Raw genomic sequence first — 14,770 nt, 5'->3', positions numbered from 1 at the left:
ATCATAGAGCCAAGGCTGACACAAATGTTTTTTATCTACTTTCAAATTCATTTATCACAAATGTAACAAATAAAGTGTTTAGAACGTTAGCACATACATGTAATTTTTTTATTTATCTTTTTATCTATTATTAAATATCAACACTTCACCAAGTTCTTCTGATTCCTCAGAGGCATCCAATAAAAGACAAAACACTACTCAGTAAACCATTTAACACTTAATTTCACAATACTTCTAGAAGGGAGATGCGTCCTGCAAGACACGTTGACACGGATCTCAAAATGGTGGAGTGTCCCTAACAGTTATATTACAGAAGCTCTCTCATTCTAGTCTAAACATCAGTGACTCAGTAACTTTCCACTAGAGATGGTCCATTCTTATCTGCATTTTCCCTGAGGTACCCCTGAGCAAGGTACCGTCCCTACACACTGCTCCCCGGGCGCTGCATTGGTGGCTGCCAACTGCTTCACTGGGTGAATGGGTTAAATGCAGAGGAGTAATTTCCCAATATGGACTAACACATACACATTATTATTATTATTATTTATGGTAGTTCATTCAGTCTTTGAGAGTGCAGTACCTGAAACACACAGACAAAGTTAATTTAAAGACAAGAAATTTAATGAGCCAAGGCTGACACAATTTTTATCTACTTTCAAATCCATTTATAACAAATGTAACAAAGTGTTTAGAAAGTTAGCACATGCATGTAATAAAAAAACAACTTTTAATGTATCTATCTATAGAATGCTGCATGTTATATTCTAAGTCTGCCTGTTTGTTTTTTTCAGAAACCCAACTGCAAAAAATGAAACTAAACTATGTAACGCAAGGATGTAATCACTTTCAAGAGGGAGAGGGAGAATATCGACTTTAAGTGAGAATTATAAATCACTTAACATGATAAAGAGATTCTGCAGGTCATTAATCAATGTATAAAACCAAAATAGAATGTATTTTAAGTTACACAGGACATAAACACAGAAGCAAGATGTATAATTAGGATTATTCATAATACATATAAATTAATTAGTGCAATTTCTTTAACCACAAAGAATGACTAAATCCTTTAGGCCAATGTCACATCAATGCACTGAACTCACTATTTTATCCATCTAACAGAGCCTCCAAATGTTCTCACTGTAATTTCCCCCTCATGAATGAATTTATGTTTGCACTAATCTGAATGTTCCGGGCAAAATCAAAGGCATTTTACTTGCAGTACTCAAGCTGACTTACCTTTGTTATAATGATGGAGAATTGACAACGTGGAGGCTTTAAAATAGCCAAGTCTTGTACCCAGTCCTTGGCGGATGTGAGCCTCCAGACATATACGGTGGCGCTGAGAGGCCAAATGGACTGCAACTTCAGAAAACACTTGCAAAAAGAAAAACGCCTGCAAAAAGAAAAACACCTGCAAAAAGAAAAATGCTGCAAAAAGAAAAATGCTGCAAAAGCACACAAAACACAACGGAATGTTGCTAGAGGTTCGTTGTTGTGTGGCCCAACAGTAAGATGACTGTGGAGAACTCCATCGCAACGACCGAGACTGTCCGAGCCGGGGCTCGAACCAGCAACCTTCCGATTACAAGGTAAACTCCCAACTCTTGAGCAGCGATTGCCCCCATTTATTTATATTAGATTTAGTTATAAGTATACTTGTATACATAGCACATTTATACATGATTCTATTTCATTTACAGAACTAAAATTAGTTTGTTGTGTACAGAGAATCTTTGAGCTTGACTCAATGGTTAGACCTCATGAATACATCCCTGTGGATTCAGTCTAGCAAAAGCAGAAGAAGAGGTTTCAACATGTCTTCTCAATTTTGAGTGGTAGTGTGTTAATGATGAAGAAAGTGTGTTAGTAGCCTGTGTGCACCATTCTGGGTACAAGTGCACCACATTTCTAAATGTGTTTTGTGTTTGAGAATGTGTTTAGAGTTTTGGTAAATTGGAGATTCAGATTTGCAAATGGTGTCTTAGCCAGATGAATAGTGTTTAAGATTTTGGCAACTGTGGGATTGATTTGATGAAAGAGTTTTCTTAGTTGACAGTTTAGTTTTTGCAATGGGAGTTAGTGTTTTAGCAATTCAGAAAAACTGTAATGTCTTTGAACGTGTTATTCATACAGCAATTATTTGCAGACTCGACTACTGCAGCTCACTGTAGTTTGGTTCGAACCATTGCTCTCTTTATCATCTTCAGTTGGTCCAAAATGCAGCTGCTCATCTGCTAACTGGCACAAAATGGAAAAAGCATATTAGGCCAGTTTTGGCCCCTCTTGCTTCTTTTTACTTACAGGATCCAATTTAAAATTTTACTTTTTTTTTAATCCCTTAAATGCCAAGCCCATTCTTACCTGTCTGAACTCCTATTTCTTTATGCTCCAGAAAGAACCGTGAGGTCCAGGTCAAAACTAACTAACTAACTAACTAACTAACCAATGCAGCAGGCCAGACCACACCTCTGCCACACACCCCCCGCCGCCCAACTGAGGCTACAACTACAACTATGGGGTTGCGATTCTTCTATTACTCCCATTTTCAGCATTTTGGAAAATTCTCTCTGAACAATTGCCTTTTATGTTCAGGCATCACATAGGGCTGTGAATGCACCATCACGCCAGACTGCATGGTGCTCGATGATGAGTCATACAGTTAGGCAGGGGGGAGAACACATCTGCAAAACACTGTTGCAATTCGTCCTCTGGTCCTGTGTGAGATGGTTATCAAAAAGGAGGGAGGCGGGAATGGTAGAACTTGGCACCTCCGGCCCCAACTCATCTGTTCCCTTAACCAGGCTCACTAGAACCTCTCGCCAAGCTTTAAAGAGGTTGAGGTCATGTATCTGTGTGGATCCTCCCTTGTCCGACTGCATTACCTCAGTCAACATCCCCTACATGGAAAGCTTTCATGGGGATATAAGTCAGGTAAAAGAAGAGCCATCTTAATGACACTAAAAGCTCTTAAACTCAATTTACCCTCCTGTAATCTAACTTCAGTTATTAATAAGCACACAGTTTGTTTACAGTTTGGAAGGGTAAACTCATCCTTTCAGTATCTTAAACACACCCTCTGCAAACTACCTATCCACAGCAAAGTTCTGGGATGAAAATTACGAATTTATTTTCATTGAAGATAATTTTTTACTGAGTTGCAGGAACCCTGTTCAGTGTGAGTGGAGAACAACCAAGTGTCCCCTGATGGCACTCCACATGTGCCATTAAAAACAGTTAATCTGAACCTGAAATCATGGCTCAAAATACTTGTTGTGAGACAATTTCTTTATTTTATTTTTTTACACCAAACTATTTAATAAGTGTTTAATAAAACAAACGTTAGAGTTAATCAAATATAACCAAATCTTTAGTAGTATCAGGATTTCACAACACAAACGACAAACAGAAAACAGCTACAGAACATGTGGATCAACAGGACAGGAAATAAACTAAAGTAAAACTAAATACATGAAAAAACACATTCATTTTGAAATGGAATATCAAAGGTAGCCAAAGAAAAACAAGAATTAGATGTAGATATCTATACTTCTATCTTCCTGAATGTACCATTCAGGATTATTCACTGTAAATCCAGAAATCAGAGCTACCTCATCAGATCCAAGTGTGACATCAGCTGACACTCTTTACAGGAGACTCCAGCTGAACTCTGTGGAGCCTGATCTCAAGGTTTTTAAAGTCTGATCCTGAAACCAGAAGAGGATCTTTCTGTCTCTTCAGATTCATTGTGATCCAGTGACTTCAGGTCCGCTTGATGTTGATGTTTGCACAGAGCAAATAATGAAGTGAATGTTTTGGCACATTGGTAACTGTAAAACTGTGGGGACAGTGTGGGATTGTTTGTGTTCGGAGTATGAACTGAGACTCTTGAAGGTCTTGTCACACTGGTCACAGCTGATGTTCTCTTCCATGTGTCTACGTTCATGAAGGTTACGATTACTTGATTGTGAGAAGCTTCTGTCACAGTGTCTGCACTTGTATGGTTTCTCTCCTGTGTGCACGCGTTTATGCTGTTTGAGGTGACCTGCAGTGGTGAAGGATGACCCGCACTGATCACAGACGTGCTTTTTAACCCCACTGTGAATAAGCTCATGTATTTTTAATGTACTTGGTGTGGGGAAGCCTCTACCACATTCTTTGCAGTAGTTCATTTTGTTTCCAGTGTGTCTACGTTGATGTAATGTTAGGCACCACTGCTGACTGAAAGTTTTTCCACAAAGGTCACAGTGAAACGCTTTCCCATCACCACAGTGACGGCAGGGTTGAGAACTGGATCCATCTGTGTCGCTCTGCTTCTAAACAAAGACACAAAGACAGTGGAAGTCAGGGAATTCCTTCAACATTTTTATCCTGAATCTCGCTTGAAATAAAGATCAGCTCTGCCAACATCCAATTACATATTGTAACACTCAGCGTACTGGGCGAAAATGACTCTTCATTTGTAGGTAAACGACTTCATGTGAAGATTGTTGGTTAAATCGATGGATGCTCTACTCTGCATGTCACAAGATACTAACCCCAAGCTTTCCCAAGTGTGAATGTTAGATAGACAGCAAGGGGAGAAGCTTTTAAAACTTTACGTTTTTCCAACATCAGGAAAGATTCTGATTTGTCTCAAACTTGATTGAATATTCTGTACATGACGTTTTCATGTCTCATTTAGCTTTGAAATTAAACTTAATTCACATAATACTTCAAAATAACTGCAACTGTAAAAATATAAATACAAACCTCACAGTAACTGCACTTGTAGAGTTTCTTTCTGGTGTGGAGCTGTTGGTGTGATTTCAGGGAATGTGGATCTTTAAAAGCCTTATCACAGAGGTCACATTTATAAGGTCTCTCCTCAGTGTGGGTAAACATGTGGCGTTCTAAGTCTTTATATCTCACAAACAGTTTGCCACACTGATCACAGCAGTAAACATCATTTTTGGTGTGAATGCGTACGTGATTATTTCGGCTGAGTAGCCAGCGGAAGGTTTTTCCACAAATGTCGCAGCTGTACGGCTTAATTCCAGTGTGGACAACTTGATGAAGTTGTAAGTTTTCACTGCAAGAAAAAGTTTTGCCACACTGATCACAGCTGTATGGTTTAAAGCCACTGTGGATGCGTTGGTGTCTATATAAGTGTCCAACCGTCTTAAAAGACTTTCCACACAGCTCACAGCTGTGTGCTTTAATTCCACTGTGGCTGAGCTGATGTGATTTTAAGCCTTGAGGTTGGGTAAAAGACTTTCCACACAGCTCACAGCTGTATGCTTTAATTCCACTGTGGAGGAGTTTGTGTGTTTTTAAACTTCCAGCCTGAGTAAAAGACTTTCCACACAGCTCACAGCTGTATGCTTTAATTCCACTGTGGATGAGTTTGTGTGCTTTTAAGTGTCCAGCCCCACTAAAATTCTTCCCACACTCATCACAGCTGTATGTTTTCTCTCCCTTTCTTCTGTGAGGTTTGTCGGCCTCCTGAGAGCGCTGACTTCTCGCTCCATGTTGGTCCTGCAGTGACAGAGATACAAACAGAGGCAGTGAGTGAAATGCAGTCGTGGAACAAACTGAAACTCCATTAGTGGAATCAAAGATGTCAACAAACAAGTTCTAGGTGTGTTGCCACCACATTTTGTTGGTAGTTTCACATTACAATGACGTGCTACAATGAGAATTGGAATGAAAATAACATAACTGAAGAAATATTGATCGCTGGAGAAAATCTTTCATTTCATGAAAAATGGGGAGTCCAACTGATGATGTTGTTGTTTCAATGTGTGCTGAAAATATGATCGTTGTGTTTTCTTATAACTTTGTGGTTTTTGTTTGTGAATGTGGATTCTTTATGTATGGAGGAGCCCCGTCGGGCTATATGATAACCCAGCGGGCGGGGCTGAGATAGATTTTGGTCGCCCGACCGGAGATACCGCTAGCTCCGGGACGTCGGGCTAGCGATTTTGCAAGCCCTGTGCAGTGTTAGTCAGTAAGTGACTGGCTGCTCCCGTATGGGATTAGAACAATGCCACATTATCCCATAGTCCAGCCAATAATGCGATTCACATTCATATATAGCCTGTCTATAGCCTGCCTGCACATAAGGACACTATCACAGCGTCCTTATGTGCCGACACCAGTGTTTTAGCTGGCAAAGCAGCTGATGTGCAGTGAAGTCAAGTAAATGACAACATGTACAACCATTGGAGATGTGAGCAGGACAGACGGAACAGTTGATTGAAAAAGTGTGGACTTTATACCAGTTTTTAAATTGTGTTGATCGGCCACGTAAAACCAGAGTTATGATAAAAATATCTGCAATGTTTGGTTTTCTTCCTGAATACTGTCGTTGTTTACTGCGGGGGGGAAAAAATGGTCATAACGGCGTTTTATAAGGAAAACGCTCTCCGCCTGTGAGCAAAGACAAAACCAAAAACACCCCCACCCTTTCCTATTGCTCGGAAAATGTACCATGTCGACCAATCAAAAAATGATGGCAACATGGCATTTAGTGGTTTAGGAAGTTTTAGGAGTGACGGCGGTGGGTTGAGATGTGAGAGATAATCTTGTGTAGTTAGTGTGTAGTTAGTTTGTAGTGTAGCCAATAGTGTTGTTGTGTGTGTCAGAACAATGAGGCGACTGCTGAATGTTACAGGTGTTACAGCAGTGATACATCTCCTGCTGTCAGGCCTGCAGGTATCAGGCTGTTGTTCTCCTTTATCTCATAGTTGACAGAAATATTTTTAGAGTGACACAAATAATTTGTGTGGCATCAGATTTGATGCAGAACAGCTGATTGTTCTGTAAATAGTTTGAAATGTTTATTTAAAATCACCTTGGCTGCATTTTTATGTAAATAGCTGCAAAAAGCTTTGTTGTTTGCAAAACGCAGTTACTTTTTTGTAACTGCATAATTAATTGCCCAACATTGGTCATTATATACTGTATTTTGCAGAGAGAGAGTTACAGGACTCTCTTATTTTTACTTTCAATAGTGTTAACATGCTACACAGGTCATGAACAAGATTTTTTTTAAATTTTCATTGTAAGTGGGCTAAAGCAGTTAATTAAAAGTAGTCTAACATAAATGTAAATGCTGTAATTTTATTATTTTAATAAACCATGTAACTTCAATGGACTAGCGCGACCACAGTGCACACGTCTGCTGTTGCTCACAGTGGTCCAAGTGTCCGCTCAGGGAGTTTGTGTGTTCGCTCAGACACATGAAAAATTAGAGGGAACATTGGTTGGAAAGTATTTTGTCTCGTGTTAATTATATCGTCAGTTATATCGTTATCGCACATTTTCAAATGTATATCGTGATAAATATTTTTGGCCATATCGCCCCATTATAGAGGTAAGCAGCACCAAGTTCCTGGGTGTGCAAATCTCAGATCTCTCCTGGTCAAAAAACACTGCGTCACATGTCAGCAAAGCTTAATAACGACTCTACAGCCTCTGCAAAAGTGAGGAGAGCAAGAGCCTCAACCCCAATTATGAGCACCTTCTACAGAGGCACCGCCGAGAGTATCCTCACCAGCTGCATCACTGTGTGGTATGGCTCCTGCACCATGATTGTGTTGGACACTGCTGTTTAAATAATTGTACAGTCTGTCCCGTTTGTAGCAACTGAAAATAAAATAAATTCATAATTATAATAAAGGTCAATCAAATGGACCAATATGGCAAGGCCATGATGATCCACTTGGTAAAATAAATCCGCTTGGCATCTTTCTTGGCCTTAAGACAACAATTCTGATGGCTATAGATCCAAACGGGACAAAAATAAATAAATAAATAAATAAATAAATAATTGTACAGTATTTTATTGTACATAACGCTCCTATTTTATTTTTTATCTTTATATTATTTTAGTGTACACTTAGGGCCTGTATGTATGGTCTTTGACAATAAAGCTGACTTTAACTTGAAAAAACAACCAGCTGTGCACTAGGGCTGGGCCATATTATACCGTTCAAGGTAATACCGGTAAAATGTTGGGCAACGATAAGAAAATAAAATATCGCGACAGAATATGGGTAAAGCGCGCATGCGCAGTGCCTTTGTTTTCATACGCACATAGCCGAAAAACCACGGCGGCAACGGAGAATGAGAGGGGAGAAAGCGGATTGTTGAGTGAAACGGATGAACCAGAATTGGTTTTTAAAAATGGTGCAACTTCACTGGTTTGGTGTTTGTCCGTCAGATATACAACAAAGCACATTTATTGTAGAACATACAAGCGGGCCGTCGTCATTGCCGTATTTGTCGGACTAAGGTGCTCGTAAATCTGGGAGTAATCTGGGTCCTAAACTCTGTCCTGTAAGATCCCAAAGTCAAACGAACACTGCAGCATCACTGAGAGTTAAAAACTGTCCAAATTCTTTCATCTTTAATAAAACGATCAGCATTGCTGCTTTACCAGGTGTAACTATGATGTTTAACTTCCAGGCATCCATGAAAACAAAATTTATTACATTTAACGGAGTTAGAAGTTAGCAGGAAGCTAGCGGAAGTTAGCTCGCTAGTTTCGCTAGTTACCTCAGCATGATATTGCATGTTCTGACTGAGAGATTTCTGAAAAAATTCAAACGTACAGCTCTGCTATCACTTCCAACATAAATGAAGACAGGAAACTAAACAGCAGTGACGTTTGTAGGGTTACTGAAGTTGGGATAGTTGATATATAATGATGTGCTACGTGATCGCTAGCGACACAGCTATGTTAGCATAACATAAACAGTGAAGCTGGAGGACGAACACTAACACTTTTCCACTCGATAAAAGTTAACGTGAAGGTTCCTCATGGTTAGAGACAAATGCAATCGCATGGCAGGATACTGTAAACGGACCAAACTTCAGTCAGGAGAACAACTGAGATAATCCATCCACAATACGAGGTTAGTCATTAATATACTGCAACAACATGGGAATAGAGCAGCTGTGATAGAATACAGCATTAATGAATCAATGGTACAGAAGTGGAGGAAGCAAGAAGAATGAGTTTAATAAAGTTTAATTTATCTGACTGCTTTGTTTCGCTTAATGTGCCTTATAATCCCGTGCACCTTATGATCCGAAAAATACAAATTTGACTTTTTTTATTTGCCACACTGCAGTTTAATGTAGCAAAGCACCTCTTTTTAACTTCAGTGGATATTATACATGGTTATGCTCAGGATATGTCAGCCCATTTCTACTGGAAATGCACTTTGGTTAAGCTTTCAGCAAGAAATTTGCATTTGCACTGTTAAATATTTATATAGCTTTAATGCACATAAAAAAAACAGCCGCTTGTTTAAGTGAAAATAAATGGATGGGGGTTTTTTTGCGCTAGTAAAGTTGTGGAGTTGTATTTTGTCTCGCAAAAATTATATCGTCAGTTATATCGTTATCTCAAATTTTCAAATACATAGTGTGACATATTTTTTTGGCCATATCGCCCTGCTCTACTGTGCACACAGTTTCAATAACAGTAACTGAGATACTTTTCTCACCTCCTGTGTTGAAGTCATTGTTTCCTCTGTAGTGGCTGAGCTGAGCCCAAATGGCTGAAACTGTTCCTCTGCTGCTCCACCAGACTCTTCTCCTCCTGTTACTCAGCTGGGACACAAAAGTATAGATATGTATTTTATCCCTGACAAGAAGAAGCAGAGCAAATAAACATTACTACACTCAGTGACAACAATACCTATGAAGCTTCAAGGTGAAACCCCAGAAGCAGCTACAAAAAGAAAGTCATCAGCTGCCTACAAGAAGTTGAAAGGGAAAAAGCCACTGAGCTCCCTGCATACCACCACCTTTACCCGGTGGATGCTGCACCCTGTATATATGAACTTCCATAGATACACAAAGAAGGAGTCCCACTCAGGCTCATTGGTAGCAGCATAAACTCAGCCACCTACAACATTGTCCAGCACATTACTACCATCCTAGTACCCTTTGTGGGGAACACACCCCACACCCACATAAAAAGCTCCACTGACTTTAACAACAAGGTCCACAAACTTACACTTGATTCAGATCAAACCACAGTGAGGCAGTGGACACTGTTGAAAAACAGTGTCCACAAAGCTGCACCGCTTGATGGATTGTCAGAGCATTAAGGCTACCACAGTCAGAATCCTCGCGGAGTGATACGTATTGTGCTTCAACATAATAATACTCTGTTGTGTGTGTAAGGCCCCCAAAATGGCATCTTTTAAGAGACTCTGCTTATGACTCTCATACATTCTTTTATAGTTCTATATTGTGTATTTTGTTGTACAGTTATTTTATTTTCAACTTTAATTTATATATTTTATCTTATTCTCCCAGTTAAATTTACCCTTCATTCTAATTTGTGTTGTACAGTTATTTCATTTTTAACCTTAATTTATATTTTATTCCTTCCTAGTTAAATTTACCCTTTTTAATTTTTCATATTTATTTCCTATCTTATTCATAGCCTTTTCCTTTTTTGTTTTCTTTAGGTCACGAGCAGTTGTCCAAGCATTTCACTACATATCGTACTGTGTATGACTGTGTACGTGACAAATAAAATTTGAATTTGAATTTATGAAGCAAACTCAGTCACCCAGGAGAACATGGAAATAGAGCAGCTGCAAGAGAATTGAACATTAATGAATCAATGGTATGGAAGTGGAGGAAGCAAGAAGAATAAGTTGAAAAAAGTTTCACTTATCAACCAGAATTCATACATAAGGCACACTTTTGAGAAAATTAAAGGATTTTAAGTCTGCCTTATAGTCCAAAAAATACACCATTGAAGAAGTTCTTGTGCTTAAAGTGCTTCACTGAGCTGAAATTTAAACATCTCAAGATATATAAAATAAAAAGGAAGAATAAATTAAAAATGCCATAAAGGCTTGGAATTGATCATCTCAATATCCATACCTTGGGCATGGACATCTTAGAGGTTCCGCCCTTGACTATCTCTGATTGGTTTAGATCACAATATATGGGCAGTACGTTGTCTGTCATTGACCACAGGCGACCTTTTTACTTGGACGACCTAGGATTAGTCACACCATTGAGAAATTAGATCGAATATCCAACCAATTAGTTTCTAGAGCCCTGACTAATCCCCACGGCTAGCAATAAGATGCATATTTTGGTATCGATTCGATAACAAGTAGATATGGGCCCGTATCGCTGATACCGATACTTTCAATAAATAAGGTGGATGTGTCAATGAATTGAAAATAATTTTCATGACCTTAAGTGCTTTTTGTGATGTTTCCTTCTTTATTATTAAATAGTTAAAACCCAAGACATAATTAGTCTTTAATTTAACAAAAATTAAATGGTTCGGTTGGGTGTTTTGGGCCTCTAAAACTAATGTTTCAAGGTATGTGGGGTGTGCATGTGCTAGGCCAAATCACCATTTTTTCTATCATAATCTAATAGAGATTTACATTTTTCATATGAAAACAGTCACACAGCGATAAAAAGAAACAAATAATGACAAGAAGCTGTTGTATTATTAACTGCAATAGCCGGTCGCATGACAGCCACAGGAAGCCGACGGGTAAAGTGATCGGTTTTTATCGGATTACGTCGTGGAAGAGAAATTGTTCAAGCCATGTTTCCGAAGTAACAAAGAGGCGACGGATGGCCTGGATTGCAGCCACTCGAAGACCAAATATAACTTTTCAGAACACTCAAGCTCACGTGTTAGTCTGCTCCAAGAATTTCCACAAAGGTCAGTCTTCTGTTGTAGTTAGAGCTGGGCGATAGAACGATAACGATATGTATCGCGATATAACTTTTACTCGATAGAGAAATTAAGCTATCGCGATAGACCTCGCCGCTCTTGTCCTCTTAAAATAAAAAAAAAAAGGTCAGCCAATCCAAATTAAGTAGCGCAGAGCCGAACCAATCACAGCCGCAGCGTCACGTCGCGTGACTTGTTACGTACAGCACAAGTGCCAAGCCGCACATGTGTTTGTTTGGGAAGCAGCCAGCGGGTAATGGAGGAAATCAGTGTGCCGACTAGAAAAATCAACCGAGCGTGACCGAAGAGAAAACAGATGATGGTTCCAACGCCGGAGAGATTGTCGAACGGAAGAGCCATAGAAGTTCCGTAGTGTGAAGGTATTTCGGCTATTTCAAGTCTGACAAAAAACAGAGTAGCGTGCACTGTAAATTGTGCCGAAAGCAAGTCTGGAAATACAATAAACTGGTGCATGCGTCACACTGTGCGCCACGTTATTGTTTCGGTGAAATGAATTTCTACAATACTGTTAATTCTACTCTCTGCAGTGTTTAAATGCTTACATATACACACAGTTACTGTCCCTCCACACATACGACTCGGTTCTGCTTCTATGCCCCAGCTTTGTTTACTTTTTCCCACCGAGGCTTCTAGACTTCTGATTGGCCAACATTTCTGCACGGTTAGGAATCTAGCGCCACCTGCTGCTTTGGCATGTTCATAGCAGCGTTTTCCTTCATTTCTGCCTTTATGTGTGGACGGGATTATTTTTTAAAACGAAAATGGAAAATCTCCGTTTTCAAAAATACCCGTGTACGTAGCCTCAGTCTCTGACTGGAAGCGCTAATTCGTCATTCGGCTTTTGTCAGACTAAAGTAACTGTTAAAACTGTTTGAAAAGCTCAGCTATACAACAAGGAGAGATTGAGAATTTCCTTTTAGTTCTCAGTTTATTTGATATTGACAAAAGTTAGTCAGTTTTGTCTGTTCTTCTGTAAAACAAACTAAGATTTATTTTTAGAATTAATATTTTGTTTCTAAGTGGAATTGACAATTTAGTCTGTTTCGTTTGTTCTATTTTGAAACTTAAACGCTTTAGCGGCTGCCTTTTGTGTAGTTTGCAATATTTGCCTTTATTTATCTGAAAAAGTCTCATGTTCCTTAAGTACATCTACCCTGTTGAACTTATTATGGGAAATAAATATTTAAATAAAAACAAGCTGCTGATTATTTCACATTTTACTTGTGAGCAACGGCACATTTAAATCTTACAAATATAGTTATTTGGCTTATATCGTGATAGATATCGTTATCGCCTGAAATGAAAAAAACATATCGTGATATGAAAAAATCTCATATCGCCCAGCTCTAGTTGTAGTTATTACGTAATTTATCATAACATAATCGTTGATGTAGGTTACGTCTAGGTTAAGTCTTATATTTATTTGGAATTGAATTCGTTGCGCTATGCTGCTTTGTTCACTATAGCTTTGCGGGCTAATGTTTGTTGTATTTTGTAGGAAAACCAGCCTACAAAATGCTGGAATGTGATCCAGACTGGCGCCCTCTATCAACCTGGGTCAGACCGAGTTTAAATCTGCTACCATAGCCAAATTTGATCGGTTAAGAGAGAGAGCGATATCAATACAGCCACGAAAAGTCCTGCATATATGTGCCCAAGTGTTGTATTGAAGCAATCAAGTGATGAATAACTGTTTTCCAGTAAGTTGTTTTGATATGTTTTTTTTGTTGCATTGTTGATTTGTTCTTCACCGAAGCAGCTAATAAAGCACAATGGATTTTTACAATTTTGCATCTTTCTTATACGATTCTATAATAGAATGAAACAATAATGCCAGTTACATATAAAGACAATAAATTGACCGAATTACGAAACACCTATTTTATTTTTATTGGATCTGAAAAAGTTGTGTAACACTACAACCTGAAACAAAAATTAGATTGCGTTGGCCTGTACAGGAGATAAAGAAAACATTTTAACAACAGCTGTGAAATGGAATAGTCCAAATCACCAAAGTAAACTGGACCTGGGCTTGTTGCAGGGATCTTGTGAGTGTATGAACTCACACTTAGGACCATATAATAGTAAATATGTGCGTGATAAAAGTCGGGCAGCAGGCTAACGCCCTTACTCCACTCTGTATGCTTGTATGGGTCTGACCCTTTCACTCCTTTGATTTTTCCTCATACTTGATTTTTTGCCTTTTTGGAAACTATCTTCGTACGGACTTTGTACATAACTGTTTTTGGGGCAAATAAAATGCAAGTAGGGATTAAAACCGCGGAATTAATGATTTGTTGATGTTTTAATTTTGTTGCCACTCGTACCCACAATGCAATGCGCGGAAGTAACGTGGTACAGCTAGCTTAGCATGTATGCTGCAGTTGCAGGAACACTTTAAAAACAAAGAACAACAAGGTGGTTACAGATATTAACCTAACCTAACAAATTAAAAATAAAGCAAAGCAGCCTTTAAACAACCCTATCTCGTTGAGCGTAAAGAATTTACGCAGTGCAGCTAAAGGTTCCAACTTTCTGCCAGCAAACGCTCAACTTCTCCCAGCATGCTGAGCTAATGGTTAGCAGGTGTTTTTCTCCAAACACTCTCTCACTCTTCTCTCAACGTGTTCACAATAAACTGTGAACAGACACCGAGGAGAGCAGCAGAAGACCTCATTCAGGAGCTAAACTCAACATGAACTGAACTCACAGTAAAGTTAGCTCGGTGCTTACCTTTAGATGAGCCCACAAACCGAGAGAAACTCCGCGATGAAGCTGCAACTCTTTCCAAACACAGGAAACAGATCAGGGAGCAGAGACCCACGTGGTTCACGCTGATCTCAGCTACGATCCAGGAGACAAGGGTGGGCAGATCGATGCAGATATCGATCAGGACGTTGGTAGTGGTTTATGATCGATGCTTTAGTTTGTTTCTCTCCTCTACGTTCACTGCTTTACTCCCGTTTCGTGAAAAAGCAGCTCTCTCTGCTCGACTCCTCTCCCGCACACACACTTTGCTCCGCCCCCTTCTTC

General features: G+C 39.2%; 1 pseudogene across 1 annotated transcript in view; it reads right to left on the bottom strand.

The window, feature by feature from the left end:
• Positions 1 to 3,249: 3,249 nt before the first annotated feature.
• Positions 3,250 to 14,770, bottom strand: part of LOC146702327 (uncharacterized) — a 28,344-nt pseudogene continuing 16,823 nt past the window's right edge. Inside the window, exons 5-6 of the transcript XR_014922295.1 lie at positions 4,753 to 5,440; positions 3,250 to 4,316 (exon numbers count right to left, since the gene is read on the bottom strand). The product of XR_014922295.1 is annotated as an uncharacterized LOC146702327 (transcript). The remainder of the gene's footprint in view (positions 4,317 to 4,752; positions 5,441 to 14,770) is intronic.

This window comes from Copadichromis virginalis, linkage group LG9, assembly GCF_057382275.1.
Source record: "Copadichromis virginalis isolate Kocher_CV1m ecotype Utaka linkage group LG9, C_Virginalis_male_GT1.1, whole genome shotgun sequence".
Classification (NCBI taxonomy): Eukaryota; Metazoa; Chordata; class Actinopteri; order Cichliformes; family Cichlidae; genus Copadichromis; species Copadichromis virginalis.
This window is presented reverse-complemented; position numbering and strand designations above follow the sequence as displayed.